Below are 11,983 nucleotides of genomic sequence, written 5' to 3'. Positions count from 1 at the left end.
TTTGTAGACCAGGCTGGCCTCGAACTCAGAAATCCACCTGCCTCTGCCTCCTGAGTGCTGGGATTAAAGGCGTGCGCCACCAACGCCCGGCCAGAACCTCTCTTCGAAGCTGGGGTCTTGCACACCTCAGCTTTGAACCTCCAGCCCATAAGGGTGGAGAAAATAACTTTCTATTGATTGAGCCAACCAGTCTTTGGTATTGTTTTGGTAGCTTGGGAAAACAAATATAGTATGAGAAAGAATGTAAACTCTCATTCAGAATATCAGGGCAGAGTTCAGTGGTAGAGTGGGCATTTAGCATGGATAAAGCACTGGGGTCTGGTCCCACCATCAAAGACAATAATTGAGGAGGCCAGGAGATGGATCTGCCAGCCCAAGCAGAAGAGCCGGAGTTTGAAAGCCAGTGTGCTTGTGTGAGCTGGGCACGGGCCTGCCCATGCTGGGCGCGAGAGGCCCAAGTTGAGACAGGCCTTAGTACTGAGCCATCAAGAAGGTCCATTTTTCTCTTTAAAACATAAATATGTTTAAACTTTATTTATTTATGTATTTATTTTTTGCCTCTGGGGAGGCAAGCAGGTGCCATTCTTTGGATATGGAGGGCAGAGGACAACTTTCGGGAGTTGGTTCTCTTTCTACCATATGGGTGCCTGGGGTAGAAGTCCCTCTACTGTGTTGGCAGCAGGTGGCCTCCTAAAGCTCCCCTGGTCTTCTTGATGACCCCAGATCTTGTATTTTACAAATATTTTAATTGTATTTGTGTAGGTAGGTATGTGCATGCTTGTGTCTGTGTGTGTATCTGTGTGTCTGCACGTGTATGGATGGGTACATGCTTGCATGCATGTACCACATGTGTGCAAGTGCCCAAGGAGACCAGAAGAGGGCATCAGATTCCCTGACATTGAAGTGACAGGTGGTTGTAGCTACCAACCTGGATACTGGGAACCAGACTCGGGTGTTTTTGAAGATTGGAAAGGGCTCTAAACCACTTAGCCATCTCTTCAGTTGCTGGATTTCGGATTTTAATAGATCATTTGAAACAGATAAAGATGCGCTACATTGAGCTAGAATAACAGAAGCTGGTGTTTGGCACCCATATTCTACCCTCACGATGGCTCTGTGCTCTCCCCCAAAAACAACTGAGGCATGTAGATGGTGTCTATGAACAAGTAGATGCCGAAAACTACTAACTGAAGAGAAATGGCAAGCTTTGGATTTTTGTACTAACAAATGGTTGGGTCTGAGAGATCTCCTTGTCATAAAAAAGATTAATATACAGTATTATAATATATAATATTAATATGTGCTGGAATATATTAACATAATGTGTTTAATATACCAAGTATATATGCTAGAGCTAATGATATTTCATGTTATAAATTTGTAGTGTATATAAGAAAATATGTGAAATCATAAAATAACAGGAAATTAAATAATTAAGGAAAATTACTGGGAAAACAGCCAAACTAGGAAGAGCAAAAAAACTTTCTCAGACACTGAAGGGTGGGGCAGCAGGTTCCAGCAGTGGCTCTAAACAAGGGTGGGGACAGGGTCCTGGGGTTTGGAGTCCGGCAGATCTGATCTCAGGCAGAAAGAAGCTTCCAGAAGTGAAGTGTGTGGACTGAAGGTCAAGCTTTCCTGTTGGCCTAGGCGCTTATGAGGCAAGAGGTGGTAATTCCAGTGATGCGTCACTCCAGCCAGACCCTCCTTCCTGTGTGCAGTGGCCCCAGTCCTCTACCACTGCTGGATGCCTGGCCACTTGTTTGCCAGGTAATGGACAACCAGGTGTCTGTACAGTAGCTGATGGGGTCGCAAAGCTGCCTGCTTCTCTGGCTAGGTGAGATCACCAGACCGTGTATAAAGTGCTAAAACAGGTCCCGCTGCTGCTGCTGTTGCCCTCTTCACCCTTAGAGGCCCTGAAAATCTCAAGGAGCTGCCCTGTACTTGAGGCTACCTATCCAGGCGGATCCTACTACTGATCCAGCCCAGTGTTTCTGAGCCCTAGTCTTCCCATGTGTAGTGTGGCCTTGGGATGCTGGCAGACTGGGTAGTTGCTCAGAGCCTCGCCTGGGTGGTGCCTGTAACAGGAATGGCAGGGTGTGGAGGGTGAGAGCATAGTCAGGGAAGTCTGTGTCACTCGTGAGAATCCAGATGTGGCAGAGACAGGAGGATCCCTGGGGCTCGTGGGCTAGCTAGTGTTGACAACTATAGTGAGTGGCAGATATCCCATGTTGACTTCACGACTACACGTGCATGTGCACATGACCATACAGCGCACAGGAAAATAAAACCAAGCTGAAGCTTGGGTGGAGTGATGCTTCTGACGCTCATCTTAGAGTTGCTGATGCTGCCCTGGGCTTCTGCTGTGCCTGTCTCCACTGCCGCTCTAGTTCTGGAAGGAAAAGAGGGAGCAGCTGGAAGAGGTTTGGCCCTAGGTCTCCAGTTCTTCCTCAAACTCTTTTTTTTTTTTAATATTTTTTTTATTATGTATTTTCCTCAGTTACATTTCCAATGCTATCCCAAAAGTCCCCCATACCCTCCCCCCCCCCACTCCCCTACCCACCCATTCCCATTTTTTGGCCCTGGCATTCCCCTGTACTGGGGCATATAAAGTTTGCATGTCCAAAGGGCCTCTCTTTCCAGTGATGGCCGACTAGGCCATCTTTTGATACATATGCAGTTAGAGTCAAGAGCTCCGGGGTACTAGTTAGTTCATAATGTTGTTGCACCTGCAGGGTTGCAGATCTCTTTAGCTCCTTGGATACTTTCTCTAGCTCCTCCATTGGGGGCCCTGTGATCCATCCAATAGCTGACTGTGAGCATCCACTTATGTGTTTGCTAGGCCCCGGCCTAGTCCTTCCTCAAACTCTTGAAGGCACGGAATTCAGTGTCAGCAGCGCCATCTGCCCCCATGTCCCCTGCCCCATCCCTCTACTACAGCCATGCCTCCTCCAACATGCCTTGTCCACCCTCCCAACCTTTCTATGAGCTGTTTCTAGGCCTCAGATGCTGTTCTTAGCTCCACTAACTCCTCCCTTCCATTCAAGTCTCTGCTTTGGAACGTGCCCACACCCTGCCCTTCCCCACACTTTATGTGCCCAGCCAGGCCTTACCAGGCTCTGGAACAGACCTCTGAGGAACAGGAGCCCATGCGTTCAGTAAATGTTTATCATAGGCAAACGAATGCACACGGGCCAGCAGACAGACAGGCCAGGAGAATGAAAGAGAAAACAGGACCCGATAAGCCCCATCTCAGAAGGCAGAGAGGCTGTCTACCTGCCTCGATGGTGTCCAGAGTTGGTGTTAAATAGTAACTGATTGGTATTTTAAAATCTGGCCTGAACACACTCATGAAGGGCAGGTGTGGGGTGAAAGCCAGACCCTCCCGTGATGTGGCTGGCCTGTCGGGCCTTTGGAAAGTTCTTTGAGAAGGCACTGAGGCGGCCAGGGTTCCAAGCAGTGGGTAGGTGAATGAGCATAGCCAGAGTACGTGTCTAGGTGGGATAGGACACGAACCCTAACCATTTGTAGGCCCTGGCTCTGGCTCTGCCATCTCTGCTCTGCAGCTTCACCTCCCAACTCCTGCCATCAGAGAGCTCACCCGTCCTTTGTCTTGAAGCAGGAACCAGGTTACCTGGAAGCAACTTAGCCCAGGAGCTCAGGACAGCAGAGTGTGGATGCAAGAATCCATTGCAGCAGACATCAAGCTCCCGCCTGGACAGTGACCTTCCCTGCCTTGCAGTGCCTGAGGGACCCTAATAAGCCTAGCCCAGACACAGCCTGGCCCCAATTAAATCTCCACCCAGCCATCTAGGAGGCATATGCCAGGGCATGGAGACAGACTCCAGGCACCATGGCTGCCATTCCAAAGGGGAGGGACATGAGTAAATGAGCCACATGCTGCCATCCCCTGAGAGGAATGAAGAGACAAAGAAGTGGCAGGGCCTGGAGACTGCATTTGAAAGATCAGGGAGGGCACATACAACTCGGGCCTAACAAATGCCAAGGAGTCTTCAAACATTCCAAGTAAAGAAGCCAACAGGGCAAGGGATTGGAGGTGATGTAGCCAGAGAAGGGAATCACAGCAGCAGCCCCACAGATGGCAGGCCCTAGAGAACGTGGCCTGAGAGCTATCTAGGCTTGCCAGCCCAGGAACTCTATCTTCCCTCCACTCCTAGAGTCTCTTCTCCCTAGAGCTGGGAAGCCCCTGACCATGCTGCCTGGCTTCACCCTTCCACTTTCCTTTCCCCTCAGTACGGGCTCAGGTGCTCTCTGAGCCGGAGTTGCCCTATGGTGGGAGTCCTGAGGACTTGCGTCCCATAAGGTTCCTGAGCTTCCTGCCTATTGTGTGCTGGCCATGTCCTGGGGGCGATGTAGGTCACAGACCCTCAGAGCCCACCCATTGTAGCTAGGCTCTCCTAGTGTGCTGTACACACAAGAGTATCAGGCCAGAGCTTAGGACACAGGGTGGGCACGGCTCAGTTGTGACCTTGCTCTGCCTCACAAGGTTGGGAAGAGTGTTGGGGAGCTCGTTAGTTCTTTCCCGTCTGTCCCAGGGCAGGTCCACGAAGCTGAGCCTGACACCTGAGAGCTGCCCTCATGTCCTTTGCTGTCTTTTGTTCCACGGGCCGTCCCTAAGTGTCCTTCTTGGACATGGTAGCAGTCTTCATCCCAGCTGTACATACACACCCAGTGTCCCTCCCTCTGGAGGAGGAAGGAGGACATTAAACTACAGGTTAGTGTTGATCTGAGACAGGCGTAGTGAGGCTTGTGGGCGCCACTGTCTAAAGATACACTTCACGTGACTGCAGTAAATGCAGTGTCTAGAAGCTGGGCCAGCTGGTGCCTTATGGTGCCGGTGATACCTCAGGGCTGCCTGTCACTCCATCCTAGTGGAGCAGTGGGAGGGCAGCAGTCTCCAGGGTAGATATTTTTGTCATGGGGAAGCCATAAGCAGCTCCAGAATAGTTCCCTGGGACCTCTCTAACCGTGTCTGAAATGTGGATAATGGTGCCAAACTTCGTTGTAGGCACAGTCAGCAACTCTATGGCTGTGCTAAAAAAAAAAAAAAAAAAAAAATCCACCACGCTGTATCCTTCAAATGGTGAATCGTAAGGGATGTGAACCATGTCTAAATAAGCCCATTAAGCACCCTCAGTAAACTGAGGCTGCCGGCCGTAATTCCAGCATTTGGGGTGAGACAGCCTGGGGTACTGCTCCCCTTTCCTGTTTGTTGCTGTGATGAACCCTGGGTACAAAGCAACTGAGGGAGAAAGGAACTTAAGCTCACACTGGAAGGCCACAGCCTGTCACTGAGGAAGTCTGGGCAGGGACATGAAGAAACCACTGAGAAAAGCTTCTCTCCAGACCCAGCCTGCCTCCTTATAACCCAAGAGAGCCTGACTAGAGATGGGGTGGACCCGCCCACATCAATCAGCATTCAAGACAATCCCTCACAGAAAAGGTCTGCAGGTCAATCCGATTCAGAGAGGCAGTTCCTCCTATGTTAAATTGATTATTGCTAACTCTCACAGCTGCATATTAAGACTTCTACCACAAACAACAACAACACACACACACACACACACACGTGGTAGTACTCAGGAGGCAAAGGCAGAAGACTTACCCAAAGTTCAAGTCTTGGTCTACATAGTGATAACCCGTTCCCCACCACCACCACCCCAAAAAGGTGGTTTGCAATTCATATATTCCAGGGCCTTATAGCAAAACAACCAAAACAATACAGGAACACCCCAGATATCCTACACCCTTCCCCCAAAGTGCTAGAGTCCAGATCTGCTCAGATAAATAGAAAGTTAAAACAAACCATACAACATCTCCACTTCAGAAATAATGAGCTCAGTAGCAGTAGCCAGAGTAGCCGTTCCCCAGAGCCTGGAGCACGCTGAGTCTTGTTCGGTCGGTCAGCCTTCCCCACCCCCTCAACCCTGTGACCTCACTTGATAGGTGAGGAATCTGACGCATACAGTGGGCACTTGCAAGGACAAGGTTTGACCCGGCAGGTCAGCACTAAAGCCTCCTCTTCCCCTCGTCACACAGAAGTCAACCGAGTGAAGAAGTGCTTAGTGGGCAAGGGGCAGAGCCTATCATGGTTTGGGGTTTGTGTCTCTGTGTGTGTGGTTTTTGTTGTTGTTGTTTTGTTTTTGAGACAGGGTTTCTCTGTATAGCCCTGCTATCCTGGAACTCACTCTGTAGACCAGGCTGGCCTCACACTCAGAGATCTGCCTGCCTCTGCCTCCCATTTTGCTGAAATCAAAGGTGTGTGCCACCACCACCTGACTGCAAGTTATGGTTTTATTGTTTTATTTTTTCAAGATAGGGCCTCACTATGTAACCCAGGCTGGTCTGGAACCCACAGAGATCTTTTTGCCTCTACTTCCTGAGTGTTGGCATTAAAAGACCTGTGCCACTGTGCCTGGCTGTGTCATTTTTTAAATTAGAATTATCTGGGGAGGGTGTCTAACATAAGGACAGGTGTGAGTGCCACAGCTTGCCTGAGGGGGTCAGAGGACAGTTTTCAGGAGTCGGTTCTTTCCTTCCGCCATGTGGGTTCCAGGGTGGAGCTCAGTGTGCTGTACTGTTGGCAGGCGTGTTTAGTCTCGCCAGCCCCCATCAGAGCCGTCACTACTGCCCAAGTTCTAGACATTGTCTGTTCACAGTAATAATGTGAAGCTATTATTATTTAGTAGTAGTAGTATTTTGCACAAGGTCTCACTGTATAGCTCAGGCTGGTCTTTAATTAATTAATTAATTAATTAATTATTGAAACAGGGTTTCTCTGTGTAGCCCTGGCTGTCCTGGAACTTACTCTGTAGACCAGGCTGGCCTCGAACTCAGAAATCCTGCCTGCCTCTGCCTCCCAACTGCTGGAGTGTGCCACCACTGCCCGGCGTCTGACCTTGAATGATTGATGTGGCCAGAACTCACAATCCTCCTGCCTCAGCCTCCTGAGTGCTGCAAATACTGGCATGTAGAACATGTTGGGTCTGGGAATCACTGCCCAAACCATTCAGACACTGATCTCAGTCAAACAGGGCTGGTTTATTGATTGCACACCCCAAGACTGATTGGTCAGGGATATAGTCCGTGTAGTCCAGAGCTGAGCTAAGATGCCCAGCCAGAATCCTACAGAGCTCTTTAAGCCTGAAATCCACAAACATCTGTGCCACGTTATTCCACCAGTCAGGGGTTAGGGATAGGGGACTTCCTTAGGAACATGTCTTCATACATTTATCCTGTTCCCACTGGTTTGAGTATTCATCTGTGGCAGGGGACTTGCCTTGTTTAACATTCATGTCTTACCTTGCCAGCCAGGATGTGCACGTCTCTTTCTGCCAAGCAGAATGGCAGTTCCCAGGGGTCTTGGGAACTTAAATTTTATTCAACCCCTACTCAAAATGGAAGCTTCCTCCAGTAGCTTCTGAATTGGTACAGGTGTTTCTCTTATGCTGGGGTCCCTCCCAAGGGCAGCTTATAAAAGCCAATGCCACAAAGACTCACACAGGTGCAGGAAGTGCTGCTGGGTGGTTGGTTCAGGTCCAAGCTTATTGTGGGTAACTATACAAAGCCGTTCTAATTGACTGCTATTGTGACTGGTTTCCAAGAACACCAAAGCACAGAATATCCTAGTAATAGCATTAACAGCAAATGAGAAGTTTCTTTGTAACATTAGCAACAGCACAAAATGGCAGGCAGGCTAGACAGGCAACAGTTACCTATAACACCCCTTAGAGCATGAAGCTAGGTTTTTTTGTTTGGGTTTGGGTTTTTTGTTTTTGGTTTTTTTGGGTTTTTTTTTGTTTTTTGTTTGTTTGTTTGTTTGTTTTTTCGAGACAGGGTTTCTCTGTATAGCCCTGGCTGTCCTGGAACTCACTTTGTAGACCAGGCTGACCTTGAACTCAGAAATCTGCCTGCCTCTACCTCCTGAGTGCTGGGATTAAAGGCGTGTGCCACCACTGCCCACCCTGTTTTTGTTTTTGTTGTTGTTGTTGTTTTGGTTTTTCAAGACAGGGTTTCTCTGTGTAGCCCTGGCTGTCCCGGAACTCACTCTGTAGACCAGACTGGCCTCGAACTCAGAAATCCGCCTGCCTCTGCCTCCCGAGTGCTGGGATTAAAGGCGTGTGCCACCAACGCCTGGCTCTGTTTGTTGTTTTTTGTTTGTTTGTTTGTTTGTTTTTTAGTTTTTTAGTTTTTTGTTTTGTTTTGTTGTTTTACACAAGGTCTCACTGTATAACTCAGGCTGGCCTTGAATTATCAATGTGGCCAGAACTCACAATCCTCCTGCCTCAGCCTCCTGAGTGCTGCAAATACTGGCATGTACAATATATCTGGCTTACTAAGTATGTTTTGCTGGCTGCTTAGCTCAAGCCTAGAGGCGAGCTCCATTTTGTGTTTGGTTGGCGTGCCTCTTGCATTCCTTTGAATCCAGAACCAGCACCACCTCTTTAGTCCCTGCCTTTGGTCACTGCAGAGAGTATGCAACCCTCTTTCCTAATCATTGACTTGTGACCTCTAAATGGTCCCCAGCTGAAGCCAGAAAGATTTCCCCAGCTTTGACCCTGAGCTACACCTGGGCAGAAAAGGGATTCTCATAGATTCTTGCCAGAAACTAAATTAGTCATCTCTCCATTTTGTACAAAGCCCTGTCTGCTCAAAACAGCTCTCGGCTCTGCTTGCATTTCTTGTAGAAAGTGGAGTAAGAGAAATGAGGGAAAAGACAGGTATGGGGCATTCTGCCATGGGCATTAATCCCTGGCACAGTGGTGGGTAGGCTCCAGGAGTGAAATGTCCTGGAAGTAGAAGAGGTCAGAGGTTCTGGCGGAGCAAGGCAAAGGGCAGGCAGAAAAGAGCCAGTGAGCACTGTTCTCCTCTGGCTGGGAAAAGCACTACACTTATTTCCAGCTCATCCAGCTGTTGCTTTTTCCAGCTGGAGCTCGGAGATGACGCACACAAAATGTGGACGATTAGCTCTTGTAGACCCCAGCACTCCCACCCTGCCTAGGAGGCTGAGCGGCCTGGCAGAAAGAGCCAAGATGCCCCAAAGGCACAGATACCGGGGCCAAAGATGTGAGCTCCAGCAGTTAGTGTTTTATCCAGCCTCAGTATTCCTATCTGGGAAGTGGTACCTATTCCTCTTTGGCTGTTTCCAGAAACTAAATGACAATCCTTACTAATGAAGACGGTCTATAGTTTATATTTTAATTTATTTATCCAGGCGAGTGGAATAGGGGCTTGTGAGCCACAGTGTGTAAATGTGGAGGTCAGAGGACAACTGTCAGGAGATGGTTCCTTCTTCCACCATGTGTATCCCTGGGATCCAACAGGTTGTCAGGCTTGGTAGCCACCTCCAAGCCATTCTAATGGCTCCTTGAAGAGTGGTCTTGAAGAACAGAGCCTGCACATGTGACTGGCAGGGAGAGCCATACACCAAGCTGGTTCTCACTGGTGCTGGCCTCTGCACCCCTGGTGAAGACACAGCTGAACCAGGGTGGGGTACCATCCATGGCTCTAAGCCCACTCTCACTGGCTGCCTGTGAGTCTTGGGGTTGCCTGGATTTTTCATTTCTCTCTTGCTGTTGAAGGTCCTGCATTAATGAAAAAGTAGCTTAGAAGACTGCAGAGGCATACTGCCCGGATTTAAATCCCAGCTCAACCGCCCACCAGCTGCAAGACTCTGGGAAAGTTTCTTAGTTCCCACCCAGTGACTCAGGGTTTTTCTCCATAAAACTAGCCTAGACATATGCCCTTTTTATACACTTGCCGTGGAGACCAAATGGACTGCAGTACTTTTCCTAGTCTGAGCTAACCCTTTCCAGTGCTCAGAACTGTGCTCAGTAGAAGCAGTCAGGAGCCCTCTGCTCTGGGATCTCACCTCTCCTAAGACACAACCTATTGTTTGTTAGTGATGACGACACACAACAGACGAATCGTATACATCTTCCACACAGAACCAGTCATTTCCCCAAGGAGTGGAGCTCCTTTTAGTGACAAGAGTGAGTTGGGGACCATAACATCAGCACCAGGGTGCTCTATGATGCTGGGTTGTGACTGCAAGTAGATTTGAAACTGGAAAGACTCATCTTTGTTTGTTTAATTGTAGGTACCATTTAATCAGCTTGATGACCTAACATTCAGGAATTGAAATATCACCTCTTAGTCTTTTTTGAAAATGAAAAATAACAATGACACTGTCAGTACTCCATTGAAGTGGAAAGTTATGGGTTCTTTGGAGAGTCAGTTGTGTTGATGGTGCATGGCTGGGGCAAACACGTAAGGAGTGTTTTCCTGAAGCAGACACAGGTGGAAGACTAAGGCAGACTTGAGAAGGAATGTTTCACTGAAGCAGACACAGGAGAGAGGATGTCCTGCTAAAGCAAGCACATGAAAGGACACATGATGAGGGAGTCTTCGCTAACAGTGCATGTATTGGTTCACCTTACGTTGTGTAATTGAGCTTCATTTGTCAGGACTCCATAGAGAGAAATGCACCAAAAAACTTCTGGTGGTGTGCTGCAGCTCTTCCTCAGACTCAGGCTGATTGGCAGAATGGGACAATGAGGCAAGACAGAAGCAGGACCTGTAGAGGACAAGTAATGTTTGGAGGGAGTATAAATAGGACTCAGTGGACAGTGATGGAGGCTGAGCTAGGCTTGCTTATAGAGGTAGCAGAGCAATGCCTGTGGGTCTCATGTCTTCTCTGATCTTTGCTTCCCCTTGAGAGGCACAGAGGAACTTCTGGTGTCCCTCCCGGCCTTTCCTGCCTACTTGTGCCGAGGCTGAGGCCTGGCTGTCTCTGCTAGGTCATGCCTCAGCTACTGATTCGTGCTGGCTATCCTGACTCTACTGAACTGGACTGATGGTGTAGCCATGAGGTGTTTGTGAGTGGATCGAGCTGCTGCTGACCTGCGAACTGAACTGCTGATTTCCAGACAACACAGATGGGAGTTGCGCCAAAGAACCTTTCTAAACAGGTACACACACACACACACACACACACACCCCATCCTTTTCTACTACCTCTGGTAGGTGGTGTGCTAAAAGGGAGTTTAAAGCATTTAAGAGCCATCATTGAAAATAAGGTTTGAAAAACTTAAAGTTATACTCCATAGTTATATCACATGTAATAAGAAACGAGGTCTTTGCTTTCTGAGACGCCTACTACCAATATAATCAATATTTAAATAAAACACCAAGCTAGGACTGTTAAGAAACTTTTCATTGAAAATCTTTAAAGAAAAAAAAATGGCCCATAGTTGGATTTGGATGTGTGATGGTTTTATTTACAACTTTATTGGCAAAAAAAAGGGGGAGAACTTTAAACAGCCTTGGTACAGGGCACTGTAGCTGACCCTGACAGATTGGATAAATCTCATTCGCAGGGTTAATTTCATTGTCCACAGATGTACATTACTAAACCTGCATATGCCGTTTCCTTTATCGAGTGCACTGCTCACCCTTCAGTCAGCCCTCAAAACATAAATACAAAGGAAAGGGAACCACTCTTTGCAAACGGCATCAAATGGAAAGTATTTTAAGTCAGGACCTCTGGAAGAGCAGTCAGTGCTCCATCCCTCCAGTCCCGGACACTCTTTATTTATCAACTACTCTAATTTACTATGAGATGTAGTCAGAGTCCGAGCAGAGACGCCCTTTTTTTGGAGGACAGAATCCCCAGAACCATCTGGGCAAATAGGCATTCTGTTGATTGCAGGTGGCGAAACAATTAACACAGTCAACTTGAATTCATGTTGCTCACATTGAATTGATCTCATTTTCTTCCTCCACTTGTTTGATGTCATTCTTGTAAATCAAGTGTGTTTAATTCTTCTTCTGGCTCATCCGGATCTCCCCCAAGTGAACAGATTTTCATCAACAAGATCAACATTGAGCCTTTTTGTTCATTTTCTTCTTTTCTCTTTCTTTCTTTCTTTCTTTCTTTCTTTCTTTCTTTCTTTCTTTCTTTCTT

General features: G+C 48.0%; 1 pseudogene; it reads right to left on the bottom strand.

Annotated features, from left to right (window-relative positions):
• Positions 1-11,812: 11,812 nt before the first annotated feature.
• Positions 11,813-11,983, bottom strand: part of LOC110311993 — a 5,455-nt pseudogene continuing 5,284 nt past the window's right edge.

The sequence above is a fragment of the Mus caroli genome, chromosome 16, assembly GCF_900094665.2.
Source record: "Mus caroli chromosome 16, CAROLI_EIJ_v1.1, whole genome shotgun sequence".
In the NCBI taxonomy this organism is placed as follows: domain Eukaryota; kingdom Metazoa; phylum Chordata; class Mammalia; order Rodentia; family Muridae; genus Mus; species Mus caroli.
Note: the sequence above shows the minus strand (reverse complement) of the source record. Positions and strands in the feature narration are given on the sequence as shown.